The sequence below is a fragment of the Typopeltis vanoorti genome, chromosome 26 (genome assembly GCF_054136105.1).
Source record: "Typopeltis vanoorti isolate ZY-2024b chromosome 26, IOZ_Tvanoo_1.0, whole genome shotgun sequence".
Taxonomy (NCBI): Eukaryota; Metazoa; Arthropoda; class Arachnida; order Uropygi; family Thelyphonidae; genus Typopeltis; species Typopeltis vanoorti.
In genome coordinates, this window is record NC_143574.1 from 20,153,607 (window position 1) to 20,171,560 (window position 17,954).

At 36.0% G+C, this 17,954-nt stretch overlaps 1 protein-coding gene across 5 annotated transcripts in view; it reads right to left on the reverse strand.

Annotated features, from left to right (window-relative positions):
• The window catches only part of LOC150092386 (E3 ubiquitin-protein ligase LRSAM1-like), a 414,983-nt gene that overhangs the window by 387,338 nt on the left and 9,691 nt on the right, over positions 1-17,954 (reverse strand). The window contains exon 1 of one of the 5 annotated variants that reach the window (XM_090415006.1): positions 11,265-11,279. The exons of the other annotated variants lie outside the window; for them this stretch is intronic. The gene's annotated coding sequence lies outside the window, so the exon portion shown is untranslated. Of the gene's footprint in view, positions 1-11,264; positions 11,280-17,954 lie in introns of those variants that run through there. 5 annotated transcript variants of the gene reach the window in all.

The following is a 17,954-nucleotide window of genomic DNA, read 5'->3' on the forward strand; positions in this document are numbered from 1 at the left end:
CCATCATATACTTTATTTCTTTCTCTCTGAGGTGTGTGTGTGTGTTCTCATAGCCTTGCAGTCACATCAGAAATTTTGTTGTTAGGAAAGAGATTTCATAACACAGAGCTAAAAGAAATTATCATTATTATTACTGCACCCTCCATGGAGTCAGCAGACTGATTGTGGGAGGTTCATTCAACTGACAACGTATTTATCATACCAAATATTAAAATCCTTAAAACTCCTTGCATTAACAACAGATTCTGGTAGCGCATTCCATTCACTGACAATAATCTATGTAAAAAATCTACTCCTCACACCCCTGACACTTTTCTGTCAACCATCACTCCCAAATTACTAATCTCATCCACTTCTTGAGGTATGGCACCATCGATATAGTATAATTCTTATATTTCTGCCTTATATATTTCTGCACTCCAAAATGCAACGCCTTGCACTTATTGATATTAAAACTACAACCTCACTCCATTGTCTAAGTAAAAAGTCTATTCACATCTTCCTGAAGAGAATTAACATCAGCAATGATACTTATAATTCTTCCCAACTTTGCATCACCAGCAAACAACTGAAGATCCCCCAGTCAGTCCACATGATATATCGTTTACAAACAAGTTAAACAGCAAGGGGGGGGGGGTGCAAGAATAGAACAGAAAACTGGGTCATGCCGCTGGTTACTCTCCTTTTTTGAGACAATGCTCCATCATACAAAACCTGCTAGTACTGTTCAGAAAGCCAATGGCATCCATCTAACCAATATACTATTCATTCCCATCCTCTCCTGCTCGTAAACTTATTTGGTTGAAATTTGGTAAGCAATGATGGGATGCAAAGTATACACTTGGTAGGGAAACTTTGAAAGAGGTAGAGGGAATGAGAGATCTGGGAGTGGTGGTGGACAAGGACCTGAAATTCAGGGGCTACATTGCACAAGAGGCCATCGCTGGAAACTGTATAAAGGAGGATGTGAGCAGAAGAGTGAGGAGTAGGTTCTTTGCACGGACAGTGGTTGATGAGCAGAATGTATTGCCTGAGTGTGTTGTGAATGTAGACACATTGAATCGTTTTAAGGCATGTTTGAATGAGCATTGTGTGCAATATTGTGTACCTCCCACAATGAGTCTCTGACTCCTTGGAGGTCAGATGTTGTTAATAATAATTTTAACTTTTAATGCTAACAATTCAAACCACGCAACTAGAATGAAATCATTACATGCCACGAGACATATTTTACTTAAAATTCCATAACACAGAGCTAAAAGAAATTATCATTATTATTATTGCTTATAATACTTCCTTTAGAAACTTTAAAAACTTCCTTTAGATTTTTTAGATATTGAAAAATTCAGAATAGACTGCACTTATCAACAGTATCGCAAGAAAAATATAAAAGTAAAAAAAAATAGTAAACAAAATTTTAAAAAGTGCCCTCAAAAGCACTAAAGACCTTTCATACCACACTTTGGAAAACACTGTTCTACAGGATAACCACAATATCCTATGCTCATTGTATAATATTTTGAGACTTTCTGGAGACCCATCTGACTGTTTTAACAGATTTTCTGACTCATTGTGAGTGGCCAAATTCTCTAGAGACATATCACATCTCAAAAACATTCAGCACTGAGCAGTTTTAACACTCACTCCAGCAATATATTTCACTCATTCCTCTCACCCAAAATGTCAAGGCTATATAGAGCATATTCCCCTAATTTTTCCTCACACTCAACAGTGCAGAATTCTGAAAAAGTCTCAATCCTTGCCTGTATACTCACAGTCTCTTTAATGTTTCCTTATCACCCAGATATATTGGTGACCAGATTGAATAAAAATCAGATGTATATTATGACCTTATATTGTAGTACTATCACCTCCTTACTTCTCTGATTTGATCTAGTGTGATTCTAAGGAACTCATATTCAGTGATGATGCAACAGTAAAAAGGTGAGATAGTTATGTTAATGTCCCTTTAATTTTTTTTTTTTTTTTACTGCTACCATTCAGTGTAAGAGGGATTTTCACTGAATGTTGTGGTATACTTCCTCAACTGTTGATAAGGAATGTTGTGCTCTGTCTTGATCTTTTTTATTCTCTTTCTCATCCAACCATCTTTAGCATTCTAGGGAATATGCTAAATATTCTCACTTGCAATTAGTATATTTGTGTGTTTCACAATCGTAATCTTTGTTTTCATGCTCTTACTAGCACATCAGACAAAGATAACAAAGCTATGATAAGCAACCTGAACATGACATTTTAGGCACTAAAAAGCAGTGCAAAGAATTTGGGATAGAGAGTAGAAGAGAGAAGTTGAGACACCTTGCTTTCACAGATGGAGGTTTTGCAGTATTAAATTGTAAGGATGATATATTCCTGGTTGATACCAGGAATATCCATAGACACGAGAATATTGTTATGGGGTTTTGCTCCTTGACCTTTTACTTCAAAGAAAATCTCCTCATCAGGAGCAGGAGGAGATCTCACTCTAATATTACATAGGAAAAGTTCAAAAAATTTTATGAAGAGGTTACCATAACTGGTATTCCTCCAAATAATGCTCTATGGAGTAGATGATGTCAATGCTTCTGATAAGATGCTTCAACTAAAACATCTCAAACAGAATTTAAGAGATTGTTCCCAACATTTTCCCCAATAGAACATTCACTGTTGAATGAATAATGTAGAAAGACAGGATATTAGCAACTGTCTCATATGTTCCTGCTTTTTGTTGCTGCTGTTGATTGATGTGGAAACTATTTCTAAAACTGGTTGACAACTGATATACTTATATGAATGACTCAATCAAAAGAATGATTCAGTGCCAGATCTCCCTATCTACCATAGATGCCTACTATCCAGCAAGCAATGACTACTTGTGAAGTGGAACACCATGGCTACTCTGGATGCTACACTGACATGGAAGCCGTAAACCCTTCCCCAGATCATAGGGAAAGGAAACTTACATCAACATTGCTGACTGTTGTAGCCAAGCTCACTAATCAAAGGATCCAGACTGAGACATCCAGGACCATCCCTCATGCCAAACCAGGGTACTGAAGGTCGAAATGGACAGCCAACATAGTAGAAGGGAATTGATTCCTTGTGATGGCAGTCTGCAAGTTAGAAAAAATTTTTATGGAGAAGACTACAGAGAAGTGGCATGAAAAATGTGGGAAGGAGAAAAAAAATGAAGCAGATGAAAAATGAAAAAGACCACTGACAGAAAGGCCCCTCCACCATGAATAGGTGCCCCAATTGGAGGAGATATAAGAGACAGTGGCTTCATTGTATAATTCACTGTTAGTTCATATGAATAAATTCATATGAACTAACAGTATACAACACAGCATTAAAAAAAGTTGATCAAGGACAAGGGACCTCAAGATATGAGATTTTTGGAAAAATTAAGAGAATGAACAGAAAGAATCAATGGCAGCATCATATTTAAAAACGAAGATGTTGGGAAGGAATATGGCATTATTAGTAATAAAGGTGTGAGCTGAGATAATCTAAGGTGGTAAGTCACTTAAACAGAATGGGAAAGGAAAGATTAGCATAATAGCTGTCTGATGCTAGGATAGGAGGGGAAAAGACTCAAAGGAAGACCAAGATCTACATGTGGACTGCATCAGGAGACCAAAACTTTAAGATCTGATAATAATGAAATCCTGACAAATGACTACATTGGAAGAGACTTGTAGATATGAAATTAATAATAATGTAAATTAATCACATAGTACTATCATAATAACTTGTTCATCCTTCAGAGTACATATCAGGAATCTGATGATGATGGTAGACAGCAGATGAAAGATTATATGAATGCAACATTTAAGTTGCTGAAAAGTATTTCTTGGGAGATTTTTTCAAATGACAGAGTAAAGGAAAGAGACAAGGGGGCCATCCCTGGAAGTTGTGATGTAGGAAGCATGGGAAGTAGTAATAGGTGACATACACTGACTAAAAGGATTCTGAAAGCAGAGAGTAAAGAATACGCAGTATAACAGACTTCCTGTAACAAGTTGAGTAGGGTAAGAGTTAGGTAAATGATTAGATATACATGCTGGATAGAAGAAATGAATCTGAATTTTTGGATATATAAAGCAAGTTGAGTAAAAAAAGATGTGTATAAGAGAAACCTACACTTAAATGGATTTGGCATCAGAAGGCTGGAGAAATTAATGGGGTTAGGCCTAATTCAGATTCAGGAAAACTAGATCATAATTGGAGAAATGAGTAAGTTCAGCTAAGATATGCAATATGATAATGATATGAATGTCGATAAGCATAGTTATCAATCACATGAAGGAGTGGGCTTGCATGCTTTGATTATGGATGTTTTGAAGTATATGTAAAGAATGCGAAAGAGAAAGTTGCCCAACTGAATGAAGTAGACTGCAGATGTAAGTATTCAATAAAGCCTGTAGGTAACTTATGTCTATACATAAATTCTAGAAACATCAGTAAAAAATAAGCAGAGTTTTTTGCCTTGGCAAATAAATTATGACCAAAGATTGTTGACATTAATGAAGTCTGACTGTCAGTCAGATGTAGCTGGAATTGTGTGTAATGGGAATGGTAATTTTAAGCACAAGAGAAGAAAGAAGGTGGAGTATCATTATTACTTTTACTGTTTTCATGAAATTCATGAAAGTAATAATGTTCCATGTAAGAGTAAGTTTGAGGCTACTAGTTTGTAGTGGAGTCTAACAAGATGAAATATACGGTGGAGTGCTGCTATAAACTTAGCAGCACTCCACACTCATCCTCAGCACTCAGTTGCTGAGGATGAAGAAATACATCACCAAATTACCAAAACAGTAATCATAATAGGAAACTTAAATTATCCAAACACTGATGGGGTAGAGGAGAAAAACTCATGTTAAGAAAATGAATGAGAATTGACTGAGCTGTTGTGCAACAACTTTCTCAAGTGGTATATGTGAAATCAAAAGCTTGAGGTCAAAGAGCATAAGATTGGATCATTGTATCATAAGGTATCTCAATAAAGGATGTGGCTGTTTTCTTCTTATTATTATCTGACCTCCATGGAGTCAAAGGACTCATTGTGGGAAGTCTATAATTGTTCATGCCAAAGATCATCTAACAATGCCTTCAACCCATTCACAGTTTCCACACTCACCACACTTTCAGGCAATGTATTCCACCACTCATCAATCACTCTCCACTCAAAAAACCTGCTCCACTCCCCCCCCCCCCCCCGCTCACATCCTCCTTATACAGCTTCCATTGATGACCTCTAGTTCTACCCTTGCCATCCTCTACTCTATGAAATATCTTAGAGCCTCTCACAAACCTATGTCTCAATCATAATCTCTCTTCTTCTATTCACAATACTAAGTTGCATTCTCTCAATCTCTCCTCATATCTGACATCCCACAGACATGAAACTAACTTAGTAAACCTTTTCTGGACCCTCTACAATATATCTTCATCCCATGAAAACTAGATGACCAAATATGTGCACAGTAATCCATATGTGGCCTGATCAAAGCCTTATACAGGGGAACCATAACCTCTTTGCCTCGGCATGTCAATGTCCTCCTCATTATTGCCATAATCCACTTTAGGATATTCTTTCAATTTTAGCAATATGACCATTAAACTTCAAGTCTCTGTCCACCATCACTCCCAGATCTCTCATCTCCTTCAAAATTTCTCCATTAATTGTATACTCTGCATCCCAACCTTGCCTACCAAATTTCAAGACCTCCCACTTTGCAACATTAAAGTGACAGCTCCAATCACTTGCCCACTCGCACTGTCTATTCAGTTTTGCTGGTCCCAATGTCATTAACATAATATCCATATTATGGATATTATTCTCCGAGATCACACTACCTACATCCTACTAGAGCACAATCCTACAAAAATGCAAGTTAAAATATTAAAAAACTTACTTTAAAAGTATCCTCCTGGCTGCCAGACATTACAAAAAAACTCAAATCTTTCAGTTCTCCTTCCCTCTGCAGGATATATGGTTTACCTAAAATCCACAAACCTACCCCCCCCCTTAAGACCTATAGTAGATGCCACTGATGCACTATGCTACAAACGGTCAAAGCAGCTGGCTAACTCTCTTACCCCAATCACTGGACTTACTACATCCTATACAAAAAACTCTACCCATTTAAAACCTTTATTGAAAATCTAACTTTAAATAATACACACACACACATATATATTGGTAAGCTTTAACATCACCTCACTGTTTACCAATATTCCCTTAAATGATACCTTAACACTCTTAAAAACGTTTTTCCTTTTGATATCTTAATTTCTTTTTCTTTGCCATCAATTCTGGTTATTTTTCTTGAAAGAACAAAATTTACAAACAGATAGAGGGGAACTGCTATGCCAATTATTACATGGAAAATTCTGAAAAATGAGCCATAGACTCAGTCCCTCTCAAACCTTCTATCTGACTAAGATATGTAGATATGTCTATTTGGCCTCATGGCCCAGTCATGAGGCCAAATAGACATATAGGCTATTTGGATGTAGGCTATTGAGTCACCTCAATAGCCTACATCCAAGAATCCAGTTTACGATGGAAAAGGAAAATAACAATAATTTACCCTTTCTAGACACCTTAGTAACATGCTTTCCTAATGGCAACATTTCCTTCACTGTATATAGAAAACCCACTCACACAGGCAGATACATTCACAAACTTTCTCACCACCACCCCTCTCAACAATATGGCATTATTAAAATTCAAACCAATAGAGCCCACAATCTTTGTTCCAGTGGAACCTCCCTTTCAACTGAACTCAACCACATACACAACACCTTCCTTTCAATGGTTACAGCGATTACAGAATTAAAAAAATAATCAGTTCCTCTCCCATTCTCTGGACATCTCTTCGGAAGGATTTCAGAAATGCCATCACCATCCTCTACATCCATGGCACATCAGAAAAAATAGCCAGTTCCTTAAAAAAGTACAACCTGTACACAGCTTTTAAGCCCCACCATAAACTTGTTATCCTTATCCGTTCTACCAAAGATCAGCTACCTCTTCTCTCAGTGCCTGGAGTATACAGTACCCTGTTCCTGCAAGCTGGCTTACTTTGGACAGGCAGGTCGATCAGCAATCATCCATTTAGAAGAACAGAAATCATACATCTGCAATTACAACTATAGCCAATTTGGCCTTGCAGACCATGTTTCAGATAGAATCCACTGGATCTCCTGGAGAAAAACCACCATGCACCACCACAGTACATTCAAAAAAGACTGTTTTTAGAATCTGTGGCAACTCTCAGAAATCAACCAAATTTAAATAAATACGGTTACATAAACCTTTCCAAAATTTTTGAAACATTAATTATCAAAGATCCCACTTTACATCCTAGGCCACCTACAAATGCCCAAAGAGGGTGCACCACCTAGATAGGACTTTAGAATCACCCATATGTTTCACTTAATATTGTGTTGTATTTGAGTGTGTGTTACAAGAGTTATTTGTAATCCCTGAAGATGTCTCAGTGACTGAGACAAAATATTGGAAGCATTTTAATCCTTTCCTAGTGCTGTAAATATTCCATTAAACCTCCAACTTGATGTCCTCCCAGTACTTAAGCCTCAACACATGTACAGGACAAACTAATAGGATTGGCTAGAACTTTGGGCAAATAATAATGGCAATCAATTCAATGTTAGCAAGTGTAAAGTAATGCACTTTGAAATGAGATTGCCAGTAGCATATTACATTAGTGGGATTATACTTAGAGAAACTGATGAGCCTAGAGAATTTGGAGTTATGGTGGATAGGAAGTTGAAGTGCAAAGGTCACATAACAGAAATTGAAAATTTAACTCTGTGGTTAATTGTGATACTGAAATGAGCATTGAAATACAAAGATAAGGAAGCTATTTTGCTTTTACGAGGCCATGATATGAACCATACTTGGACTACTGTGTACAGATTTGGTTCCTTAGGTTCTTAGATGATAAAGATGCTGTGGAAGGGCAATGAAGAAGAGTTGAAAAAGAGAATACAGGAATTAAGAATGTAGATTATGTGGACAGCAAACACTAGTAAACAAACGAAAGATGTGTGACTTGACAGACTACACACTTCTGAAAGGGCATTATAAGATATCATTTGACGAAATTTTTCAATATACAGAAGGTGGGGAAAAGACAAAAGCAACATCCCTGAAGGTTAAATTTGTGTGAAGTTTAGAAAGCAGTGAGAGCAAGAATTTTCTTTGAGAGCAGATAGTAAAGAGAACAGTTTGACTGTAGAAATGGTAAGTGAATCTAGCATGACTAAGTTTAAGAAAAGGTGTGACAGCTGGTGTGAGTGACTATGTTTTTCATCCCTCAATGAGTCCTTGATTTTGTGGTGATCTCTGAGGATAATAATGATAGTAATAATTCAGACATTGTGCTCTTACTTTATGATTAATAACAAATATGCTTCTGAAGATGGTCTCTCCACAGAGGCTGGGATGCAGTTTATCAATTTGAACTAAATTTACATTTTATTTGACAGAAAATTATATTCTTGTTTTTATCCATATTATGTATGCTTTACTTTGGGCAAGTATACCTAACAGTTTGCATATGAAATATTCTCACATTTGGTTAATTGCATAATGAGAGCACTGACTTTACTACTGGATGCCTGCATCCCATGATAAGGGTACATTTTCTAGGATGCATACAGCCTCTGTAAATTATTGTGGCATCTCCATAGCAATCATAGGAAATCACTCAACTATTCCACTTAAACTAATCTACTACTCTACACCTATCTACCGCATGTGGCTATTCCACCAATCTACATTATGACCTCTCCATACATTAATCTACCTACACGTGGTGTGAGAGTGTTGGACCTGGTTATTGGTTCAGAGGTTATATGCATAAGAAAGGTGTCCTCGTTATCTCCAATTGGTGAAAGCGATCATGTGGTATTGACTTGGGAGGTTGCAAAATCTGTGGATTTTTCTGTTAAAAGGGGTATATCCAGAACTACAGGTTAGGCAATTATTTTCCCCTGCAATATGTTCTGCCATGGGATGGCTGCAAGCTCCAGAGTGAGCTTGCAGCCATCCCATGGCAGAACATATTGTAGGGGAAAGATGTTAGCAGTGCATGGGATAAAATCAGTGGGTATCTGAGGAAAGCAATATCAGATTGTGTCCCCATGGTCAGGAGGTCACACAAGGCAGGTGTTAGATGGATGAGCAGTAGTATCAAGCTTGATCTGCAAAAAAAGAAAATGTTATGGAGAATTTACAAGGAGAAAGGCGATCAGTACACCCATGAGCAGTACAAGGCTCAAGCTAGGAAGGTTACCAGCATAGTAAGAAAATCTAAATCAGATTATGAGAAGACCTTAGCCAAAGAGATCAAGGGTAATCCCAAAGAGTTCTTCAGCTATGTAGCAAGTAAGAGGAAGAATGGCTTCGGAAGGATAACTTTAGTGGGTGCTGATGGTATTGAGGTGACAAAATCAGATGTAATAGTCGAGTTACTGAGTGATCACTTTTCAAGTCTATCACCCAAGTGAGGATATCTCTATACCTGTAGCAATAACTAATGTGAGAATTGAAGATAAAAAATCAGAGGTATTTAATATATTACAAAATTTAAATGCAAACACTGCTGTAGGCTAAGATGGAATATCAGCTCGGGTGTTGCGTGAATGTGCAAATGAATTGTCAACCCCTTTTACTTGGATATTTAATTTAAGTTTGAACTCTGGTATGGTCCCTAGGGAGCGGAAGTTAGGCAAAGTGGTTCCTTTGCATAAGGGTGGCTCTAAAACTGCAGTAGTTAATTACAGACCAATCACCATCTCAGGAGTAGTGGCAAAAGTATTGGAAAAGTTGGTTAAAGACAAAATTCAAGAATGGGTGGATCAGGATATGATACTCTATAGAAGCCAACATGGTATTGTTAAAGATAGATCCTGCCTTAGCAATCTATTAACTTTTCATAACAGAATATCTGAGTTGGACAAAGGAACTGGCTACACAGTGGCACTTCTGGATTTTGCTAAGGCTATTGACAGGATACCCCATAGAACACTGTTACGCAAATTGGAGCAGATGGGAATGGATACTAAATTGATGATATGGATAGGAGAATGGCTCAGGGAGAGATACCATAAGGTGGTGTATGGAGGAGCAGAGTCCAGAATGAGGCAGGTGACCAGTGGTGTGCCTCGGGGCTCTGTTCTTGGGCCATTGTTGTTTAATTTGTATATAAATGATATAGGAAATGAATTAAAGGGAGATGTTCAGTTGTTTGCTGATGATGCATTGGGTAGCACAATAAAAAATCAAGCTGATGTTGAAAGTTTGCAGGATGATTTAAATAAGTTGGTAAAATGGGCAAAAGATAATGGATGTTAGTTCAATGTGGAAAAGTGTAAAGTCATGCATTTTGGGATTAAAAGATTACCATCTGTGTACTACATTGATGGAAAGGTACTCCAAGAGATTGATGAGGTTATGGACTTAGGGGTGTTGATAGATAGGGAGAGGAAGTTCAGAGGACACATTGCTAAGGTGTCCAAGATTGCACATAGGATTACTTGGTTGTTGAGGAACACACTGACATCCAGAGATAAAGAGGTTATTATTCCCCTTTATAAAGCGTTGATACTTCCACATTTGGATTACTGTGCTCAGGTCTGGTCACCTGGATTCCTTGGAGATGAGGAGGCTGTGGAGAGGGTTCAGAGAAGAGTGACCAAGTTGGTGAGTGATGTAAAAAATGCTCCCTACATTGATAGATTGTGGATTGCAGAGATTGGTTGATAGGCAAAGAAGAGGGGATATGATAGAAACATTTAAATTACTGAAAGGTTTTTACAGGATTGATGCAGGGGAAATGTTTCAGCTGTGTGATAGTGATGGAAGAACAAAAGTTCATCCCTGGAAATTAAACAAGAGTGTGGTTAAGAAAGGTGTCAGAACAAGGTTTTTTGCCTGGAGGGTGGTGTATGAGTGGAATTCATTGCCTGACTTAGTTGTGAGCTCTTCATCCGTAAATGAATTCAAGAAGAGATATGACAGATATTGTTTTGCTAGTTTGGGTCTCCCACGATGAGTCTACTGACTCCATGGAGATACCCGTAATAATAATAATAATAACTTACAAATGTATTTCTAAAACTATAGGTAAATAACTTTTTTTATTATGTAGATATTTTGTCTTATGTATCATAAGACATCATCATCAAACAACAATCTAGAGTAAATTAAAAATAAGGTGGTACACCTTTTGGCAACTCGTATAAGTAAATATGACCTTTCCATTGCTTCTGCCTTAGTATCACCACTTCTGGGTCTGCCTCCCACTGACGAGACCTCAATAAAGGTCGAAACCGGTCTGGGTAATGGTCCATGTGTGATAGTGATGGAAGAACAAAAGGTCATCCCTGGAAATTAAAAAAGAGTGTGGTTAACAAAGGTGTCAGAACAAGGTTTTTTGCCTGGAGGGTGGTGTATGAGTGGAATTCATTGCCTGACTTAGTTGTGAGCTCTTCGTCTGTAAATGAATTCAAGAAGAGATATGACAGATATTGTTTTGCTAGTTTGGGTCTCCCACGATGAGTCTACTGACTCCATGGAGATACCCGTAATAATAATAATAACTCACAAATGTATTTCTAAAACTATAGGTAAATAACTTTTTTTATTATGTAGATATTTTGTCTTATGTATCATAAGACATCATCATCAAACAACAATCTAGAGTAAATTAAAAATAAGGTGGTACACCTTTTGGCAACTCATATAAGTAAATATGACCTCTCCATTGCTTCTGCCTTAGTATCACCACTTCTGGGTCTGCCTCCCACTGACGAGACCTCAATAAAGGTCGAAACCGGTCTGGGTAATGGTCCTTCCCTTAATGTATAGCTTTATACATGTCCGCAAGGAGATGTGCTTTGCATTATGGGAGATACTGAGACAAGACAAGGAGTGATGAGAGCTTGGTCCACCTTTACTACAAGTTGCCTCAGTCCTGAACTACTTCAGGCATAAACTTTGTTTGCCTACACTTGGGTAAAGGATTAAACTAAATTTATTATATCAAACAACAATAGGAATTGAATTTAAAAAAAAAAAAAACAGTGGTGCACATGCTTAAATTGGAATCCCTTTACATATTATTTTTCGAATCCCTCTATGCACTATGCCAACAAAATGAATTCCAACCAGCTAGCCTGGTTGGCCAAGTGGTTAGTGTATCCACTCCCCCTAGCCAAAAGGAAAGGCTGTTGGTTCGAATCCAAGTGCAGGCATAGATGTTTGTAATTGTCTGTGAAAATGCTAGTGGTGGTGGGCAGTAGATGGCATTGGTGTAGATGATGCATTCGCTGTATTTGGTGGAGTGAGTGGTGGAGATGGAGAGTTGTAGAGTAGGTGCCCTCCCTCGATGAGTCTTTGGACTCCTTGGAGGTGTCACATAATAATAATAGTAGTAGTATACAGTCACGTGTTCATGGATTAAAACTACTGGGCTGAAATTTATATTAATTAAATTAAATTAAAATAAAATTAAAATATAGCAGACAAATTATTGAATACAATTGAGAAAAACAATTTTCCACACTTTCAGAATAGTGAGACAGTCATTCCGATTAAGAATAGGTCTATGAAGAGGCTTCAGCGCTTTCTTTATATAAATGTTCATGTTTATATATGGATCTATGTTGTAGCTTAGCATTTTGCCATTCGATCCTGTGGTTAGCATTTTCAATTCCATGTTGTGCAAGGCCAGATTTATGGTTTGATAAGATGGATGTGGTCTTGATGTTCAGAGATACATTTATTTATAGATCTTAATGTTTGTCCATAGCAAGACAAGTTATATGAACATGATACTCCATATATGCCAGGTAGCATTATTGGTGACAGTTTGTCTTTTGGAAAAGGTGGCAAGTTGTGAATTTGGTTGATGGGTTTATTTGAATAATTCCACTATATCCGATAGAAATTTTTGGGTTAAAAATTTTATTGTTTCTTTGTGAGGGATATTAGTGAAGAGAGAGAGAGACACAATGTCAAAGCATACTAACATGTCTGTATCTGCTAGTTTAATATATTTTATTCCTGTATAAAAGAATATGGAATTTTTTTTATATTCCACTATGTCCTCATTGGCCACCAGAAGCTGAGTGGCCAATGAGGACATAGTGGAATTATTCAAATTTGCAATCACATCAGGTTATTACTTCACATGGAAAGATAAAATATATAAACAAGACGAAGGAACAGCAATGGGCTCACCCTTATCACCTTGAACACCTAGATGATAGAATTTTTGGTCTTGACCCAAAACCAACAATTTGGCTATGCTATGTTCATAATGTCTTTGCAGTTTGGAGTTACACAGAACCAGAACACTCATTTATACAAGAAATCAACACCCTGCATCCTCATATCAAGTTCACACTAGAAAAAGAATCATCAAAAGGTATTTCCTTTCTTGATGTATACATCCAGCATAAAAAAAAAAAAGATGGATCCATTTTCCAATTGTCTACCAAAAACCCACTTTTTTAGGTGGTTATATCCATAATACATCAGCTCACCATTCCTCTCACAAATATGAGATCATAAAATCTTTAGTATCCAGCGCACACAAGATTTTTTCTTCGGAAGAATCTCTAAAACAAGAATTGATAATTATCAAAAAAAACAGCCATACTAAATGAATATAATACAATAACAACCTAAAAAATAATTAACCACTCTCCTACAAATCAACCGAGACAAGAAGAAGCCCACAGGACTCCTATACCATACATTAAAGACATCTCTGATGTGTGGCAAATATTATGAGAAAATATCAACTCATTGTTACCTACAAACCCATCAACCAAATTCACAACTTGATACCTACTCCAAAAGAAACTCTCACCAATGATGCTACCTGGTGTATACGAAGTACCATGTTCGTGTAACTTGTCTTACTATGGCCAAACAGGAAGATCCATAAATAAACGCATCTCTGAATATCAAGACCACATCCACTTTATCAAACCTCAAATCTGGCCTTGCACAACATAGAATCGAAAATGCTAATCGCAGGATCCAATGGCAAAATGTTAAGCTACTGCATAGATCCATATATAAATATAAACATGAATGCTTATATAAAGAAAGTGCTGAAGCCTCTTCATAAACCTAATCTTAATCAGAATGGCTGTCTCACTATTCCAAAAGTTTGCGAAATTGTTATCCTCAATTCTATTGAATAATTTATCCACTATATTTTAATTTAATTTAAGTAATTTTAATATCAGAATAGAAGTTATTAATCTATGAACACACGACTATATACGTAGAGGGACTCCAATTTAAGCATGTGCACTATTGTTTTTTTGAACTCAATTCCTATTGTTCATTAGTTGTACTGATGATGTCTTATGATACATAAGATGAAATATTTACATAATAAAGTTATTTACTGTAGCAAATGTGTTATTCTATAGTTATGGATGCCTTTCACTATATTAAAAAAAAATGTATTTCTGGCCTTGCATTTGTTTTCAGATCAGTGCACCTGCACTGATCTGAAAACAAATAGCAGGAAAAAACTCTTTCACCTCCAAATGTGAGACCAAATAATTTATCTTCAAGTGAAAAGTCTTATAAAGATTCTTTACATCCTTGATAGAATTCAAACTATGTGTTTCCAACCGAAGGGCATTATTGTTATTGACTTAGCTACAATGGCTCTAATACTTATTACGAAGAGGGATTATTTATTTAATATGCTAGTAACATTCATTATTGATATCTTATGTGGGAAGCTGTGAACATATTGACACTAAGCCAATAGCAGAAGTCATATTTTAGCCATATAAGTTATAGCAAAATCGTATATTACCCAATTTTTTTCTACAATGGAGACATAACACAATATATAAATTTTTTCCACTGGAATGAACAATATATTAAACTTCCCAAGAAATTATACTCTTGTTTTCATCCAGATTTTATATTGTTTGCTTAAACTAAGATAAATTATGGAAGAAAACAGAAGGTAATTTCTTCTCAAACATAATATATTATCCAACATATCTAAACATAATATATTATCCAACATATCTTACATTCGCTGAGGGCCGAATTCCATTCAACATACGCAATGAAGGTACATTTCAGAAAATCATAATTAAATACATTTGAAAATATAAATGCCTTTTTCTAAAAAAATATCTAAGCATTCCATTTTAAAACAGTGTCTGCAGGCAACACACGAAGCTCGGGTCTAATTCTGAAAATAAAAAATCATTTAAAAAATATTATTTATTTATTTTGCCTTTTTTTCCCCACTAAAAACATTTCGATAGACAGGAAAATGTTATTATGCATATATTATATCACATTGTTAAGGCCTTTTTGGGAAAGTCGTCATCAGTTTATTTTGATGATGGGTTTCCTGAAATGGCCTTACTTCACCCTGTAAATTGATTTTATCTCTCATCATATATTTTTACTTCCATGACATTTAAATTCATCTTTTCTCATTCATTACAGTTTTTAAGTTCTAGATTTTAATCACTGAATATTTTTCACTTTTAATTTTTACAAGTTTTATAGCATGTTTACAATTAATATCACATCACTCATTACTGAACTCATTCTCATCTACATTCCATCATATTAATACTTTAAACTTATATCTCAGATTTTAAATTTTTTAAATTAATGGAGCTCCCTTTTACTATTCTGCTTATCATTAATATCATATTTGCTAATCACCATCTACAATCTCCACTCCAAGTTTCAAAGATCATAATTGCCAAAATACAGCAAAGGTAAATACCTACAGACAACCATTTCATTTTTTTTTTCTTTAAATTTAAAAAGAATTGCAGTTAAAAGACGCATTCTGATCCAAGGGTGCTCCATAAAAATAAAAGCTTTGCTTATCTCTTTATATCAAGATTACAAAAAGGAGCAACATGAACCATATATTCAGAGATAATATAAAGTCCTCAGAAGTGATATTTTATATATGCTATATATATTAACATAGTCACTTTTAGAAAATACAGAGAAAATGAAAAAAGCTATATGTACTATCATTTTATATTATAGTTACTGAAACAAAAAAGCCAAAAACTGGTGAGATCTTTCAGGCAATGACAATCAAGGAAAGAAGTAGTAGATACATTATTCAACACTAAATCTGAGGCTAATTTTCTTGAATGGCAGACGATATCAAGTAGAGTGATGTAGGCAATATCAGAATAGAGAACTGGACAACAAGACTTATTTTTGTCTATGGTCGCACAGAAGGTTCTACTATAGTAGAAGTGGAGGAATTTCTTGAGGCTTTAGAGAAAGCAACTGACACAATGAAAAATGAAAAGTTGGTCATTGTTGGGGATCTAAATAGTAGAGTAGGTTTGTAGTAGATTAGAGTAGAGTATGTTTCCCAAAAATATTTTGGGAAAATTTGAAGAAAGGAGCAAAGCTAATAATATGGCAAATACCTGTTGGATTTCTGCTAAGGACATGGACTGGTTATTACTAACACCATGTTCCAACATAAAAATGTGCATAAATTCACATGGAGAGAAGCAAGGAATAAGAAAAGTCTCATCGACTATGTTATTGCTGATAGTGATGTTTTCTCCCTGGTGCAGGATACCAGAGCGTACAGAGGATTTGAAATTGGAAGTGATCACTATTTAGTCTTGAGCAGGATAAAATTGAATTTTATATTCAAAAGAAGAACATCTAAGAAAGTTTTAAAGCAAATAAAAGTTAAGAAACTCTCAGATGTGAACTGCAGACTAAAATTGTTATGTTCCATCGAGTCATTTGACTCGTGGTGATTCTATGAACATACACACTCTGCATTAAGATCTGTCCCTGGCCATATCTTTCCAAATTTCCAAGCATATTCCAGTTGCTTCTTTAACTCCATCCACCCATCAAATTCTTGGTCTTCCTCTTCTCCTACTTCCATCAACTTTAGCAAGCATCATTATCTTCACCAGACTGTCATTTGCTCATATAATATGTCTTGATGATCATAGCTTCAAGGGAGCAATCTGGGTTTATTCTGTTGATCACTGATTTATTGGTTTGCTTTGCAATCCATGGTATTCTTAGTAAGCATCTCCAAACTCATAGTTAAAATGCATCTATCTTCCTTCTTTCGCTCTTTCTCAGAGTTCAACTTTCACATCCATACAGTACCACAGAAAATTCCATTGCTTTCACGATTCTGATCTAGTTGAGCAGCTCTCATATGTGAACTATAAACTAAAATTCTTGTTGTTGTTATGTTCCATCCAGTCGTTTTCGACTCCTGGTGATTCTATGAACACACACTCCATTCAGATCTGTCCCTGGTCATATAAGAATAAGAAAAGGAATAAGAAAAGTCTCAGTGACAATGTTATTGTTGATGTGATGTTTTCTCACAGGTGCAGGACACTAGAGTGTACAGAGGATTTGAAATTGGAAGTGATCACCATTCAGTCTTGAGTAGGATAAAATTGATATTGAAAAGATGAACATGTAAGAAAGTTTTAAAGTGAATAAAAGTTGAGCAGATCTCAGATGTGAACTGTACACTAAAATGCACAAACATTATTGAAGAAAAAATGAAAGAGTTTGAGAACAGGAACCAAACCTTGGAGATTCAGTGGCAAGCCCTGAAGAAAACATTGATCGATTCAGCCAAAGAGGCATGTGGTGAGGTTGTCTTCAAGGATAAAAAAAAATCAGAACTCCATAGTGGACACAGGAAGTTAAATAGGTAGTGAAGGAAAAGAAGAAAGCAAATCAAAAGTTGCTGGCAAATAAGTCAGCTGGTGCTCTTAGGGAATACAGAGACAAATGTAAAAAAGCTAAATACTGTGTAAAACTAGCTAAACAAAAGTCATGGGAAGACTTTGGTAAGAACATAGAAAATAAATATCAAGAAGGTGGC